Below are 15099 nucleotides of genomic sequence, written 5' to 3' on the forward strand. Positions count from 1 at the left end.
ATTGGCTGTTGAATTTTTCAGACGTAATTTCTTTGAGCAGCACACCTCCATGCGGGTGGAGAAATTTGAGAGACAGCTATGTGGCCAAAATTATGTGCACAGTAGAACATTACCACTCAAATATGATTGTTGAACATCTTATTCCTTATTCTGCTGCTGTAACAGCCTCCTCTCTTCTAGAAGGACTTTGCTCCAGATGTTGAACGTGCTGCAGGGTGGTGGTGTTGTTGGGTGAAGAGCTCTGGTTCATAGTTCAGTTCATCACAAAACCTGTTGGATGGGGTTGACGTCAGGGCTTTGTGCCGACCACTTAAGTTCATTCTCACCACACTGGGAAAACCAGTTCTTTATGGACCAGGTTTTGTGGACAGAGGTGTTGTCATGTTAAAAGAGGACAGTTTAGGGTTGGACAATATGTTAAAATTTTGTAACCAGACACTGTCAGTCAAAGAACAGGTGATTGGTGATATATTTGTGCAGGTAAAGACAGGCTGAACAGTTATAAAAAAAGATTCTGATGGCATTAATGCCTTTGCTGGCAGCAAACAGATAGAGATAACATATGCATAATTGCATATACAGTTTTTGGTCTAGTTCTCAAGTATGATTTATGAATTGAAGTTGCTTTTCAGCAGCAATCGACTGGACTGAAACCACTAAAGATGGCTTCATTGTTATTAGTCACTGCCCTTTTTTGTTTTTCAGAGCAACAAGAACCTGCATACTGCCCAACTCAAATGGCCAGTTCCTGTTGAATTCTCAAGGAGACAAACAATGAAATTAGCAAATATAATGAATATTTTGAATGCATTTTATAGTCTAAAATATCATCACTATGGTACTATCATGTAGTGTAAATATCTAACCAACAGTCTGCAGTTTACAATCACAGAGGAGTAAGAAAACCACAAAGTGTTTTCACTCGAGAAGCTAATTTTTGCCATTTTTGCTCAATGAGAAATCACTGAGACAGTTAATCGATTATCAGAACAGTTGCTATTTAATTCTCTGTAGATCCACTAACTGGTTGATTGACTAATTGTTGCAACTCCAGGAGCATTACCATTTCCCTGGATTCAACGTAAAAAACAGCCCCAGTAACTGCTGAGAGGAACAGTGTCTTTTAGTAATTTTGGTGAGCTGACCCTGAAAACAACAGTGTGAATACATTATAAAAGAAGCACATTATGAAAGCTGTAATGTCAGAAATATAGGGTTTATTACATAATGCAGGCACTTGAGTTCTCTCTGAGAGAATCACAGTCTTGTCAAACATGCAGCATACAGCCTGTTTTCATATACTGTCCAGACATTTCCAGATGGGATGAAGGATAGTCTGAGTCACTGACAACATTTGCATAGTGCATCTTAAAGTGTTGCCAGAAACGAGTACACAAAACTTCAAATGCAGCCGAAAGCCGTGGCACAAATAAGCCCAGACTCAAAATACTGTATACTGGTATTATCACGTCCTAAGTGCTTGTATAAACAATCAACACGCATGTCTAAATGGCACAGCTGGAGTGACGAGCTAATCACTCAGAGGAGTCACTGCGACACAAACGAGCACTGGACGTGGTGGCGTTGTAAAGACCTCAGTGGAGGGGAAGGGGGGGGGGGCATGATAGAGTTGTGGCAGTCATTAAGGGCAAGACTGCTCTCTGCAATTCTGGCTTATCTACTGCAAGGTGGAGGCAAGGGGAGGGTAATTCTGCTTGGGGCTCATGTGCAAAGCTGAGATACAGAACAAGAGGGATGTGGAGGGAGAGAGGGAGAGATAGAGCTGGTTCATTTGCAGCTCGTCCCCGTAGACTGTGGAAAGGATTATACTCACACAGAGAGAGGAGAGAGAGAGAGAGGAGAGAGATGCACAGGCTCTGTCTTAGCTCACACTGAGTACCCTCCCTCCAATCTTCTACACTGCACTGTGCACTCTCCCCCGTCTCCTCAACAGCACTCTCTCTTTCCTCCTCCTTCACACTCACACAAACACACACGTGCAGACACAAATACACCAGTGCCATGTAGAGTCTCCGGCCAGAGGGGGGACACCAACCTGCACAGGACCACAAGCCAGGTACGCTTCATTCATTCGTTCGTTCGTTCATTCATTTCTGCTCAAAAAAAGAAACTGCCACATTATGCACCAGAGGATTTTTTGGGTTGTCGCTGCACTGATCCAGCCACTCACTCTCTGCAGAAATACTCTTGCAGTCTGCATGCACCAAGATTATCCGGCTTCTTTTGCATAGCCCCAAGAGAACCAAAAAAAGATAGCAGAGAGGGAGAGGAGCCAGAGAGGAGTGAGGAGATGAAATGGGGGGGAATAAGAGGACAGAGAGGAGAGAAGCCAAACTGAGCAGTGTTTGTCATGTAGGGCAAGGAAAGTATGTGCCAGGCGGCCGGCTAACCTGTGTTGACCTTCACGTGGAAGGGAGCACTCTTACTTGGAGCACCTTTCAACAGTATGTGGGACACTGTCCACAAAGACTTCCCTTATCAAAACCTGTCCTTAAAAGGCACATTAACCCCACCCCCACCCCACCACCCCTCCTCTTCCTCCCCCAACTCTTACTATCCTCGCTCTCGAGGGCCATATTAATAATCATACATTTTGAACATGCTCTGGGGGACTAGCTGCAGCTGGTTGAAATGCAAATGGTTGTGCAAACTGATTATTCATTCTTGTGAAATTAATTTGTATTTGTCACAGAATTGGCGAGCAGCAGAGAAAACTGTGTGGCCAGAGCTGGCTATATGCGTTCTCTGGTGGTAACACATGCTTTCACTGCTCTCCTAGGCTTCATCTGAGAGAACAGTGGTTTTTTTTTTTTTGAGGTGTGTCAAGTTTGTACACCAAACCTCATGAGAGCAACGCCACTGACTCGCAATCAATTTCAAGCTTCTTTTTTTCTTTCTTTTTTTTTTGAAGTGGATGTACCACTCTGTTTTTTTTCTTTCTTTCTTTCTTTTTTTCTGGAGCATCTAGTGACTCAGAATCTGGGGCTTCAGAATTCACTTTGATGCTGGTTTGATATCAGTTTGTACATCTCGGGACTGCAGGGCCCTTTCTCTTTCTGGAATATGCTGGAATGAAGTTGTGCTGGCCTGGAGAGAGAAAAAGCAAAGCGGCTCCAAATGAAGTTTTAATCTGAGTCACTGCTGACATTTTCCTTCTCGTTTCTTTGATCTAGCACTTAGCGAAGAGTCGGGGCCGTCCAACAAACGGCTTTAAGATCAGAAACAAATCCTAGTATTATGATGGAAGCTTTTAAAGCAACTGCTATATTATTTTTTATTTGGTGTTTATTGTGTAACTCTTTGTATTATAATTAAATCACTGTCCCAGTTACCATCATAGCCTTGCCAAAAAATCAGCCATGTAATTGTCTTTTCAAGCCAGTCAAATCTTTAATTATTAAGATACCTGCGTATATTTAGAAACTGTCCATCAATGAGACCCTGTTTTTAAAACTGCAGTAAATCCTTCCAGTTGCTAAGAAACTGTCCAGCATTGCGGTTTTTTAGGGATGCGTTTCCATCACTGGGGCCGATGCGATACACGCATTGCGAACGATCTGATATGTTAAGACTATGCGATACATTACAGTTTGATTCAACACTGCGATTCCTATACAGTGTGATACAATAGAAAACAATTGCAATGTAGTGCGGTACAGGTAGAAACACATATTTTGTCATCGGAGGGTGAATGCAAGGCTCTGTGCGGACCCATCAAAAAGTTGTGTCCCATGTAGAGTCAACACACCAACTGCACATGAGCTCTCTTGTTGTAATCAAGTGGCCACATCCACCATTTTCTTGATCTCTGTGGAAAAATATATTTAAAAAAAAGAAAAGCGCGAAGTGCAGCAGATGAAACGGCTTCTTTTTCTTGGATGTTGCCATTTTGATTTGAGTTGTAGTGCACATGTGCAGGTTATGGAGATTTGTAAGTGAAGTTTTTGTGAAAAGAACTACATTTCCATGGTGTCTGCAGCCAACTGTATACATGTTTGTGAGCATAACTGTGGCCTTAAGTACACAACAAATAAGGAATGAAGTGACATTTTTACTTGAAACATATTTGTTTCTCTTGTACGCTCTCATTTATGCTGGTTCTTTCTGGCTTTTCTTTCTTGGCCCTTTCACAAACAGGCCTTTGTAGCCCCTCCTAATAAAAGTCTCTGACCAAAGATGAAATAAAGCCAAGCCTGGACCTCATACTGCATACACATGCACATTAGCTGGATTGCTACATCAGAGGCTATTTAAACAAACAACAAAGTAATGCAATCGACCATGAAGCAAATTTGATCAAGACACTGTTATACAGCTACAATTAAGGGCTCGCTCACCACAGTGTCGACTGACTGGCGTTGCTGGTGTCTCTCTGGTCTGCAACAGTCTCTGTTAGAGAGAAGGTAGCAACAGCTACAGTGGTTTAAATTGTGTGCTTCTTTAACATTTATCATTGTCTGAATCCATTTATGTCAAAATGGTCATGTGACAATGTTTTGCATCATTATATGAAACCAGCCTTTACAGAGAGTCAGGTAATGTTCTGCATTTTTATTATTGTCAACAATCATGTGAAAAGACCAAATCTAACAATTAATTGATCCAACAAACAAGTCTGTGTATCCAGAGTTTGATATATCTTATCCCTCTATGTCATAGAGCTACGTTATTGTACAAGTACACATTCATGTAAGGCTGAACAATTCATCAAAATATCATCCAAAGGTGCAATATCCAAATCACAGGAGCTGCAATTTTTCATGAAGGTAAAATGTGACATGATATACCACTGTAAATGGAGCATTGTGGTGTTACAGAGATGCCCTGGCCTACAAATCATGTTGTCCAAATGTAAGGGGAACATACTTGTTTGGTACAGACCCCAGCAAATGAAAAAAATCATGACTTCTATTGCAATATGCATGTCAAAATAATTGCAATACGATTTCTTTGTATATTGCTAAAAAAAAATCCTGATTTTATAGCCGCAACATTGTCTGACAGAAATCAAAAGACACTGAAAGACAACAGCTGTGCTGTGATTTCAGCTGTTTTACTTGTGAAATAGTCACTCAGAGAGAAAGAAGCAGCTCATTCACATCTGTCGGCTGCCATGTGGTGATATGAATGAGATGCATAGACAGTAGAAGTAAGGTTTGTCCAAAAAGTCACTAGATTCGTCGCTTGGTGCTTTGGTGAAAAAGTCGCTACAAAGGTGCTAAGCTGGCAACGCTGCTTGTAAATGCCCACCTGATGGCATAATAGAAATTGTTTGTGCCAGTCCAGTGGCCAATGGAGAAACTCCAACAATGGACCAGCCGACCAGTGGTGCAACTTCATGAGTCACTCAGTCAGTAAGGCTTTGTCAAAAATAAAACTGTTGTCAGCCATTTTAAAAGATTTACCTCTTCAGTATCAAATGATGGGCTCAGGACTGAGAGCCACAGAAACCTTAGGGAGGTCATTAAGCAGCAGCTGGTTTTACTCTTTTCATGGGATTTGCTGACAATAAGAAAAAAGCCTTATCATTGAAATACAGGAATGGATGCAGGTTTAGTTCACATTCAACTCAAACTCACTCAAAATACCATCACCCCACAGTATGGTTTCCCTGTGGGTGCTCTCAATTACCCAAGCTCCCACGCACCCACATAAATTGGCGCCAATGGATACAGTGAGATAACCACTGCAAAAGATACTCAAATCTCTCATCTCATATCCTGTACAAATCAGGCCTTCAGGGCACCTACTGTATGTGCATTTGGACAGGGAGTGTAGATGAATTTAGTAACCAGTGGTGCATCTATTGAGGTTGTTTTATCAGCTGTATGCCGTGGTGAGAAGATGTGAGAAACAAAGAGGAAGACGTGTGACACCCACAGTGCCTCAAGAACATGACCTGGCGAGCCACCAGGGCACGGCCTCCTGTTAACCGTATTGTGATTGTGTGTTTGCACCCGCACCCTCACCCCCCCCAGAGGGAGGCTGACCTACAGCAGACAGTGTAGTATCAGCTCTGGCTCGGAGCCCACTGAGCTGTCAGCCTCACATGCCGGGGGCTAGGAGGAGACGGGGGACATGAACAGTACGGAGGAGATCAGGGATAACGAGCAGAGACGGAGGTAGACTGCAGTCTGCCTCCATTAGTGATGCTGGAGGAGGCTGAAAAGGCACTGAACTGAATCATTCTGTGGGTTTGAGATGGTAACTTAGAGGGGTTTAGATTCAACAGTTCATATATGAAACAGTGAAAGGTTTTCTCCTTGTGTCCCTGCTATCAGAGAGTTGTTGTGCTTGATACGTAGTGACATGACCCATCTGCTGGGTCAAAGTGCCTGGGCTTAAATTGACTCCCTTGCGTTATGTGCAGGCTGACAGATGAAAGACTTTTTGAAATGCCAGGTAAAAGACTGTCCCCGCTAAGCGTCGGAATGAGTTTCTGGATATCTGGGCTCTTGGGTTATTGCGGAATTTGTGTATTATTTGTATAAGCGGTTGGCACTTATGGTGGTGGGATTTCATTATCAGCAAGGCAACTGTAAGCTTTGAAATTCTGAAATATGCACATATATATGCAGACAGACAAACGAGCAGACATTACTGCAGAAACACACACAGACAGACGCACACTGCTTTGAAACTGCCTCCTCAGCTGAGTGGATTTCCCTCCTGCTTCACTTCTCCTCAGAGCACATCAGTCTTGTTAATTGCCTGGCCCACTCTATTTCTCCCATACTAGTTGACTTATGACCACTGATGTAACATGCTGCCAGTTAGGAAGGGGCTAATGTGCAAATCATGCTAGCACACCATCTGCAGGCAAAACGTATTTTTAGACCAGTACACTGGGAAAGAATCGGTTTCATTTGATTATTTGGATTTAAGGACACCATCTGCTTATAAACTACATTTCTTTCACCCAGAGTAAACTCTAAGATGTAAACTTAAGATGAATGGAGAAAGAGAAAAAAGTATATATTTTTGTCTTTTCTTGGCAAGGAAGGGATAGAGACCCTGAGATGAATAAATCAGAGATGATGCAATCAATGTACCCCGACTTTCAAATTCTGCTAAATGTCTGGTATCTCCAGTGGTACGGCCTCAACCTTTTTATTTTTAGTTGACTAAATCTCTGGACATTCAGTTAAGTTTTAGTTGATTTTTCGTCATCATCAGAGGATTAGTCAACAAAAATGTTGTCAACTCTTCAAGACATGTAAACAGACTGTGATGTGTGAAGTTCTCCAGTTTTTCATTCGGTACAGTCCTTGGATTTAGAAAGATTTGAAATTTGACAGGAACAGGACTAAATGTGGAATTTAGTAGTGCAACAAATTATTATTGTTATTATCAGTTACAATACAGAACTTAAAGATTTTCAGTTTACTTTAACATAAGATAAAGAGAAGCAGCAAATCCTCCAAATTCAGGAGCTGTAGCAGCATTTTTGCTTGAAAAATTACTCTCACAATTAATCAATAGATTTGCTGAAATTATGTTTTTTTTTTTCCCTTTTTTAAAAGTTCATGAGAAAATTTTTTGATTTAAGAATAAAAGCATTTTCAGTCCAAACTTTATAAATCTTTACTCAGATAAATTTGAGGTAAGTTACCATTAAGTCCTAAATGTTTCTGAGGTTGACTTGAGATAATAAAACCTAAATTAGTCTGTCTGCATACCAAGCTACATTGGGAAATTGTGTAAATTCTGTACTTTGTGCTCTCCCTGTATCAAATCAATATATTCCATCTTGAATCCTTTCAGCTATGAGGCAACTTTAGAAGCCGGCATGATGTGTTGTGTCTGAGAATTTTTTTTCTCCTCTGTACCTAAACTCATGAAAGAGGAATTGTTTTATTTCATTTGGCCTTTGTTACGGCAGTAATTTGGCTCTATCACTGATATTTCTACACAGAGATGCTGATGTTCTGTCCCACTGTTTATTTTATAAATGAATAATGCTCGTCAGATTTCAAAGACTCAGGGTTGCCCTAGTTGCAGCTCAGATGTTTTGTGTTGCATATATTAATACTGAAGAGTTTTCTTTTAAAATGAGATTCCCACGATTTGAGAAGAGTGACAGTCAGATAAAAGAGGTGTATGTGGGAAAATACAAGTCATCATGGGTTGATTTAACCATTTCCCTACCTCGCTCTCGTCTGTAGTTTGATTGCCTGTGATAAAACTTGACACTCAAATACTTCCAGCACTGTACAGTCAGTACAGTTGCAAGTATTTCTATTTTCCCTGCTTTGTGTCACAGCACAAAGCAGAGCCAGCAGTCATCCAGCTGGCTGCCTCCCAGAACCCAGTGTGAGACACTGATTAGTGGCCACTAATAGATCTCGATCCCTGACTCATCCTGTCCCACTGTTCACTCAATGATACCAATTACTCACCTTCAGGACATGTCCTGGGCTCAGACAAGCCAAAAATATCACTTTCTAATTACCGGGACTTCCTCTCCTCTTCTCTCCAACCTGAGCTGGAATTGATGCCTGGCCTCCGACCAGGTTTTGTCCTGTCATTGGCTGAGAGGTGTGGAGAGTGTTGGTGTAGCTGCAGCAATTTAGTGGTGCAACTAGGAAAAGAGGCATGTGTATTAGCTGTCTAGTCTTCAGGGGCTGAATTCAATCATACGTCTGTGATGGAAGGTGGATGCTTGATAACCTCAGTCGCATACCTGCTCTCACCCGCCCCTCTTTCATCTAACATCCTCATCATGCCGCCTCTCATCCTACTTTAATGGCACTGGGGATGGACCACATCCTGAGTGTTGGTAAATTGATGCAGTGAGTGTCCCAGAGCTTGAAACTTGGACCAGATTGCGCTGATATGAGTATGAAGTTTTTGAGCAGCAGGCACAGCTTGAATTCACTGAGCATGCAGTATAGATCCAGAACAAGACAGTTAGAGGATCAGAGCAGAGGGTAAAGTGAAAGAGGATGGAGTCTGAGCTGTCCTCACTTCTCATCACGGAGGCTTCGTCTTTTTTTTCTTTCCCCCCTCACTCTGTCCTGAATTATTATTCTCTTTGAAGATGGATCATCAAATTTAAGATCTACTGCAGTCTGAGTGGTTTGTTCTCAGTATAGAAAGTGACCTGGTTGGCTCAGATTTTCAGACATGACACCCAAAAAGAGAGAGTGGTCATGTGTGCGAAGCTAATGTTGATGCAGTGATAAATGTCAGTGTTTACTGACCGTGTAACAGCATCAGCAGTGGATAAATGTCACACGGACATGTCACGTGGTTTTATTGGTTCTATAAATGTACCTGGGCACAGTGGCATCTCTGCTTCACCATCTTCTGTGGAGGCTTGTTGATGTTCCCAGCCATGAGCCAGGCTGAATCATCTTAAAACCAAAGGTAGTTCTTGGAAGTTAACAGTGGAAAAAAGACACTAAAAATGAAAAATTTAAAATAGCATTAACCACTTAAGATGTAGAGCTGTAAAGTCTCCTACTCAACACTTGATTCCCCTCACTGAGCCTGATATACACTGATCAACCACAGCATGAATAACATCGATCATCTTCTTACAATACAATGTTCCACTGGGAAACCTTGGGTCCTGACATTCATCCAGATGTTACTTTGACACATACCACCCACCTAAACATTGCTGTAGAGGAACTCCCCAGATCTCAATCTGATCCAGCATCTGTGGGATGCACTGAAAGAAGTCGGAACCACCCTGCAACCCACCGGATCCAAATGACACCGCCAGAGGTCATAGTGTTGATGCCCTGATGGATCAGAGTTGTTCTGGCAGCACAAGGGGGACCTACACAATGTTAGGCAGGTGGTTTCGATGTTGTGGCTGATTAGTTTACCAGAAAATATAGGGATGGCAACACTCGTTGATCTCAGTCTTATTGTTCCCTAATTGTCTCCAGTATGACCTTGAAAAATATAGTAAATTCCATTCTGCCATTTTTAATTCTAACTCGCAGAAAAACTGTTGGTTGTTTTTCAAGGATAAGAAACCATGAAAACTGAAAATACTCTGGTTCACTCTGGGTTCACGTATGTGACAGTGGAGGTAGGAAATGTATCAAACCTCAGTGTTTAGTATTTAGTACATTCAAGTCTTCACTGAGTCATGCGCTCCCATAGGAACAGGAATTTCTTACTAAAACATTCAAGCACGCTTTCACACCATTCTGTCATCTCATTCACTCCCCTGTGATTCATGCCAATGCTGCATGTATGTTGGCTCCAGGATGAGGTTTTTCACCATGGGGAGGTTGAATATTTATGCCATGATTGAAGCATTGATGCTCTATTGAAATTCATGGTGTGATTTACAGTGCTGTAGTAAGACGTAGTGGTTGTTACACATACACATTGTGCTTTGTAGGTAGAAAAGAAAGGAGGGGGAAATGGAGGCGTGGGTGGAGAGAGGAAGAGAGACGCTGATGTAGACAAGAAGACAGAGAGATGAACCGGGCATGCTTTCCCAGCAGAGAGCACATTAAGTTTCCATAGTACAGTGATGTTTATCTTGAGGGGAACCAGTTTCTCTGGGATGTACAGACTCAGAGTCAGGGTGTGGTGGTGCTGTGAAAATAAGATTCCTTTTAAAATCTTTAACGATCGGCTTGGATTCAGCTCTCTCAACATTTATGAGAAACTAAACTGTTGACACCTGTAAATCAACTGTAATGGCAGAGAAAACAGAAACGGCAGCTTTTAGTAGCAGCCGAGCTGACATCGACAGCTACACAATTACATTACATTACATTTACTCATCTGACAGACGTTTTTATCCAAAGCGACTTACACTAAAGCTTCAGTGCGGTAAGAGACCTCGAATTAAGTAGTAAGTACTAAATCTGTTAAATAAGGCAAAGTGCAGGGAGATCAGGAAAAGGAGTGCACCCAAAGTAAGTAAGAGCTAGTTAGGCATGTTAGGGTGTTAGGGGTGTGAGGAGATGAGGTGCTCTCAGAAGAGATGAGTCTTCAAGAGATTGTTGAAGACAGAGAGGGATGTTCCTGCTCTCATAGTATTTGGGAGCAAGAAGCACAAACGAGAACGTTCTGGACTGAGAATGTCTTGTGTGCAGGGATGGAAATGTCGAAGACAATCTGTGGTCGAACACAGTGACCGAGAGGGAGTTTTAAGCCTTTATGATTGAGTTCAAGTAGATGGGTGCAGACCCAGAAGTTGCTCTGTAGGCAGCATTGGTGGCTTGAATTTGATACAGGTGGCCATGGGTAGCCAGTGGAGGTCAACGAGCAGTGACCAGATGCACCACTGTATTCTGGACCATCTGTAAGGGTTTCACTGTGTGGAAAGGGAGGCCTGTCAGGAGGGTGTTACAGTGGTCGAGTTGAGAGATAACCACGACCTGTACCAAGAGTTGGGTGGATGTACTGAAACAGATAAGGCCTTATGTGTTTTTTTTTTTTTTTTTTTAACCATCGTATAGTGCGAAGCAGCACAACTGGCACAGATGCAACATGGTCAGAGAGGGATAGTCTGTCATTACACATGACACCCAGGTTTCTACTGACTGGTTGTGGTGCGAAATGAAGAGGTGGCTTTGAATTACAAACAGTAACTCTTTTTTTTTAGAGTTGCAGCAGCTAATCAGTTGCTTATTTGAAAGAAAATTAATCATCAACTATTGAATAATTGAATAATTATTTTTTCAGCAAAAATGCCAAACATCTGCAGATTCCAGCCTTTAAAATGTGAAGATTTAATGCTTTTCATTGTTGTACACAACAGAATTTCTCAGGGTGTTTATATGCTTTTTTACTGTTTTTTGACAAGATGGTTAATTATTCAAAATAATTGTTAGTAGGAGTCCTAGCTGTAGATTTACACCATATTAGAGATGAAATGATTGTTAGACCCTCAGAACCAGCTATTTGAACCCAACCCTTCATATACATGAAGATAAACATGTTTTAATACATCTAGTGTTTTCAAAGCATCTCTCTGCTCCCTCCATCTGTGCTTATCAGAGAATCAGTCAGAGCTAATGTTGCTCGAGGCTTCACAGAGTCAACATGTCGAGGGTCGAGTGTCCTTCAGGCCTGTTTGCTCTGCTGAAGACTGACGAGTGCTCGTGCTCTTGAGCCAGACAGAGCAGGACTGGACAGGATGGTGTGTGTTGGTTAATTTGGGTGTGGCCTGTGTGTGCATTTGGGAGATATTTTAGAAAGTCACTCTGGTATTTTGAGACACTGCATAACTTTTTTATCAATCCTCCGGCTGTGAATGAATTATGGAGCAGTCTGTGGAGTGAGCATTGAACTGGAGGTCAAAGAAAGTGGTGGAGGCTTCTCTCATACAACCAGACACTGTTACCCATGGTATGAATACTACTGCTTTTACTACTCATAATTACTGTAATTATAAATCTGTGCTCAAGGACTGTTAACTCTGAGAATAGTGTTAAATGTAGAGAGTGAGTATAATGTACATGTTACCTAAAGGGAAGGCACACTGATTGTAGGGTTAGATGCATGAGGCAATCACCTCCTCTCTTTAAGCGTAACAGCTGCACACTGGTTCACTGTGATCCTGAATCTAGTGCCTCCCTGCCGGCAACAGTTTGGAGAAAATTTTGCATTCAGCAAAGACAGACCTTGTTCCAAATATAGCCCGCTTGGCGTTCCGCGTTCTGATCTTGTTTGGGTTTTATTTTAATTTTCAAGTGCCCTGGAGAGCTGGATATTATAATTTGTGGATGGAGGAGCACCATTTTTTCACCCATTCCTGCTACAGTGCCTTCCTTCGTAATTAATGGTCTCTGATGAATAGAGAATTTATGAGAAGAGAGAGAAAGACAGATGAGAGTTAGAAGTGAACTCGGTTCCGGCCGGTGGTATCCCTTCACCGGCTGAAACTTGGGATGTGATTGAGATTATTAAAAAATGAATACATTAATAAATGAATGAGTCAATGGCAAGGGCAAAGGAGGCAGAGGGATGAGGACAGCACAGTCAGAGGAGGATAGAAGGGTTCAGGAAGTCTTAAAAAAATGCAGTATTAATACAGTATTAATGAGATGAATGAGAAGTATTAATAAGTTGCTAGATGGGATGAACCGCTTCCTTCAGAGTAAATTCTCATTCTTAATTCTTCTCTTAATGATTTCCTCAGTATTTTCCAACAAGAATCTCCTGGGTTAATGTAGCGATATCATAGGTTAATGTTTTTGCCATCAGTTGGAATTTTCTCTTTTCTGAGAAATCATGTTTTTTCAGAGTATGCCTTAAGTATGCCTTAACAACTTGCTAACTTGCTCTAAATACTACAATACCCATGAGCGTCAGCTGCCTTTACCATAGAGATTCAGCCAGGACAGAGATGTGATTCAGAGTGGTGATGAATTCACAATGCTTCTTGGTTATAGAGTAGTCACTGAATTCATTCATTCATTCACTCAACCCAGAATCCAAAAGTGCATTAATTCAGCTGTGCCTTTTCTCTTTAAGTAGCAATAGTCAACTCTCTCTCCTCATGTTTCCAGGTGGCATTAATGTTTAGATTATCAGACTGAATCATCTGTTGTTTCTGGCTGCTAGCATTAGTGAGAGAAAGAACCTCAGTTTGAACTAGACATCCTGATCTCAGTGCAGTGAGAAAGGCAGAGTAAAACCCCTGGTTGTATTAATGAGTAGGCAGGTTTTCTTACTGATCCAGTAGAAATAATGACAACTGACTGTCGGGTTTGAGCCCCTCTCTCCATAGTCAGACAGTGGCCATAGGGACAGCTGGGCCAAATCCATGAAGTTGGTCCCAGAGGAAAAGACCAGGGCTGAATTTCTGTCACTGGTCTGACCATGGCTCTCTACATCCACTGAACACCAGTCTGTGGTTCACTCTCCTTTCACTACAGTTTCTGTCACTCTCTCTCTTTTCTTTTTTTGCACTGATCGCCATTTCCTCTACCTGGAGAAAACTACCAATTTAAATCAATCAAGTGGTCTGTAAAATGGCATCTTGAAATTGGTCCAGAAAGAAAAGATATTAAATGTAAAATGATATTTAAAAAGCTGTAAATGCTCACATTTTAGAGGCTGAAACTAGAAAATATTTAGCAACTATGTTTGCTAAGTGACTTAAATGATTAATCCAATAATCTAATCAGTTAGCCCCATTGACTAATCATTTCAGTGCTAAACACAATGAATACAGATGAAAGTATATTTATATCAACAGCCCTGCAGCAGATGCATGTTGACATCTGTATTGTAATATATAGCTACAGTTTCTGCCTCATTGTTAATGCTAGACAGAACTAGAAACTGTATACTGTGAAGTATCAGCCATGTTCCTTTATATTCTCCTACAAGCCCATGCCAACAAACCACAGCCTCCAGATCAAACACTCAGGAAGAAAATAATTTGAAGTAAATCTGAGTGAAGCACAGACGAGTACAAATGATTGGACCTGAGCCCAATGAAACCATAAAACTAACAAATGGCCTCTGTCAGACCCTGGCCAACAGTGGCCAAGGTTGTACTACCAAAACACACACTCGCACACTTATAGCTGTGTAATGAGAAATGTTTGGACGTGGCCTTGGAGCAGCAGCCTTTTGGAATCTGTCCCGAGCAGCTGAAATATGGCGTCAGAGGCACAATGACAGTCACTCACTGGGTTTTTAGTCACCTCTCAACTATAATAAACACAGAATAATGACTCGTGGATAGTTCAGCATCAGGTGGGCATTAGGGTGTGTGTGTGTGTGTGTTAGGGGAACATATGCACTTTATTTTGTGTAATTGCACTCCAGAAGGTGAAATCTAAGAAAGATGGACAATATATACTCGTTTTTTGTCTGATAAGATTCTTCTTCTTCTTCTTTTTCTTGTTACTGAAAAGTCAATACTTGAAACTACCAGTTACCAAAATTATAAAGATGCTTCAAAAACAACGCAATAAAATATGGGCAATATTATTTGAAATTAGCAATTTATCTGTATTGTTTTAAAAATCTTGGCAAGTGGAATCTTCCTGTTCTGTTGGAAGATAATTTTGCATATTGTAAGTAATATTTTTCCCATTTTGTTACTTTTTTATTGTTTTTGAGAACTTTTGCAGTGTAGTAGCA

The 15099-nt window shown here is 41.4% G+C and overlaps 1 protein-coding gene across 1 annotated transcript in view; it reads left to right on the top strand.

Annotated features, from left to right (window-relative positions):
- The first annotated feature begins 1864 nt into the window (after nt 1-1864).
- Nucleotides 1865-15099, top strand: part of LOC108892027 (SRC kinase signaling inhibitor 1-like) — an 80495-nt gene continuing 67260 nt past the window's right edge. The window contains 1 exon segment of the mRNA XM_051066322.1: nt 1865-2077. The gene's annotated coding sequence lies outside the window, so the exon portion shown is untranslated.

This window comes from Lates calcarifer, linkage group LG23, assembly GCF_001640805.2.
Source record: "Lates calcarifer isolate ASB-BC8 linkage group LG23, TLL_Latcal_v3, whole genome shotgun sequence".
Classification (NCBI taxonomy): domain Eukaryota; kingdom Metazoa; phylum Chordata; class Actinopteri; family Centropomidae; genus Lates; species Lates calcarifer.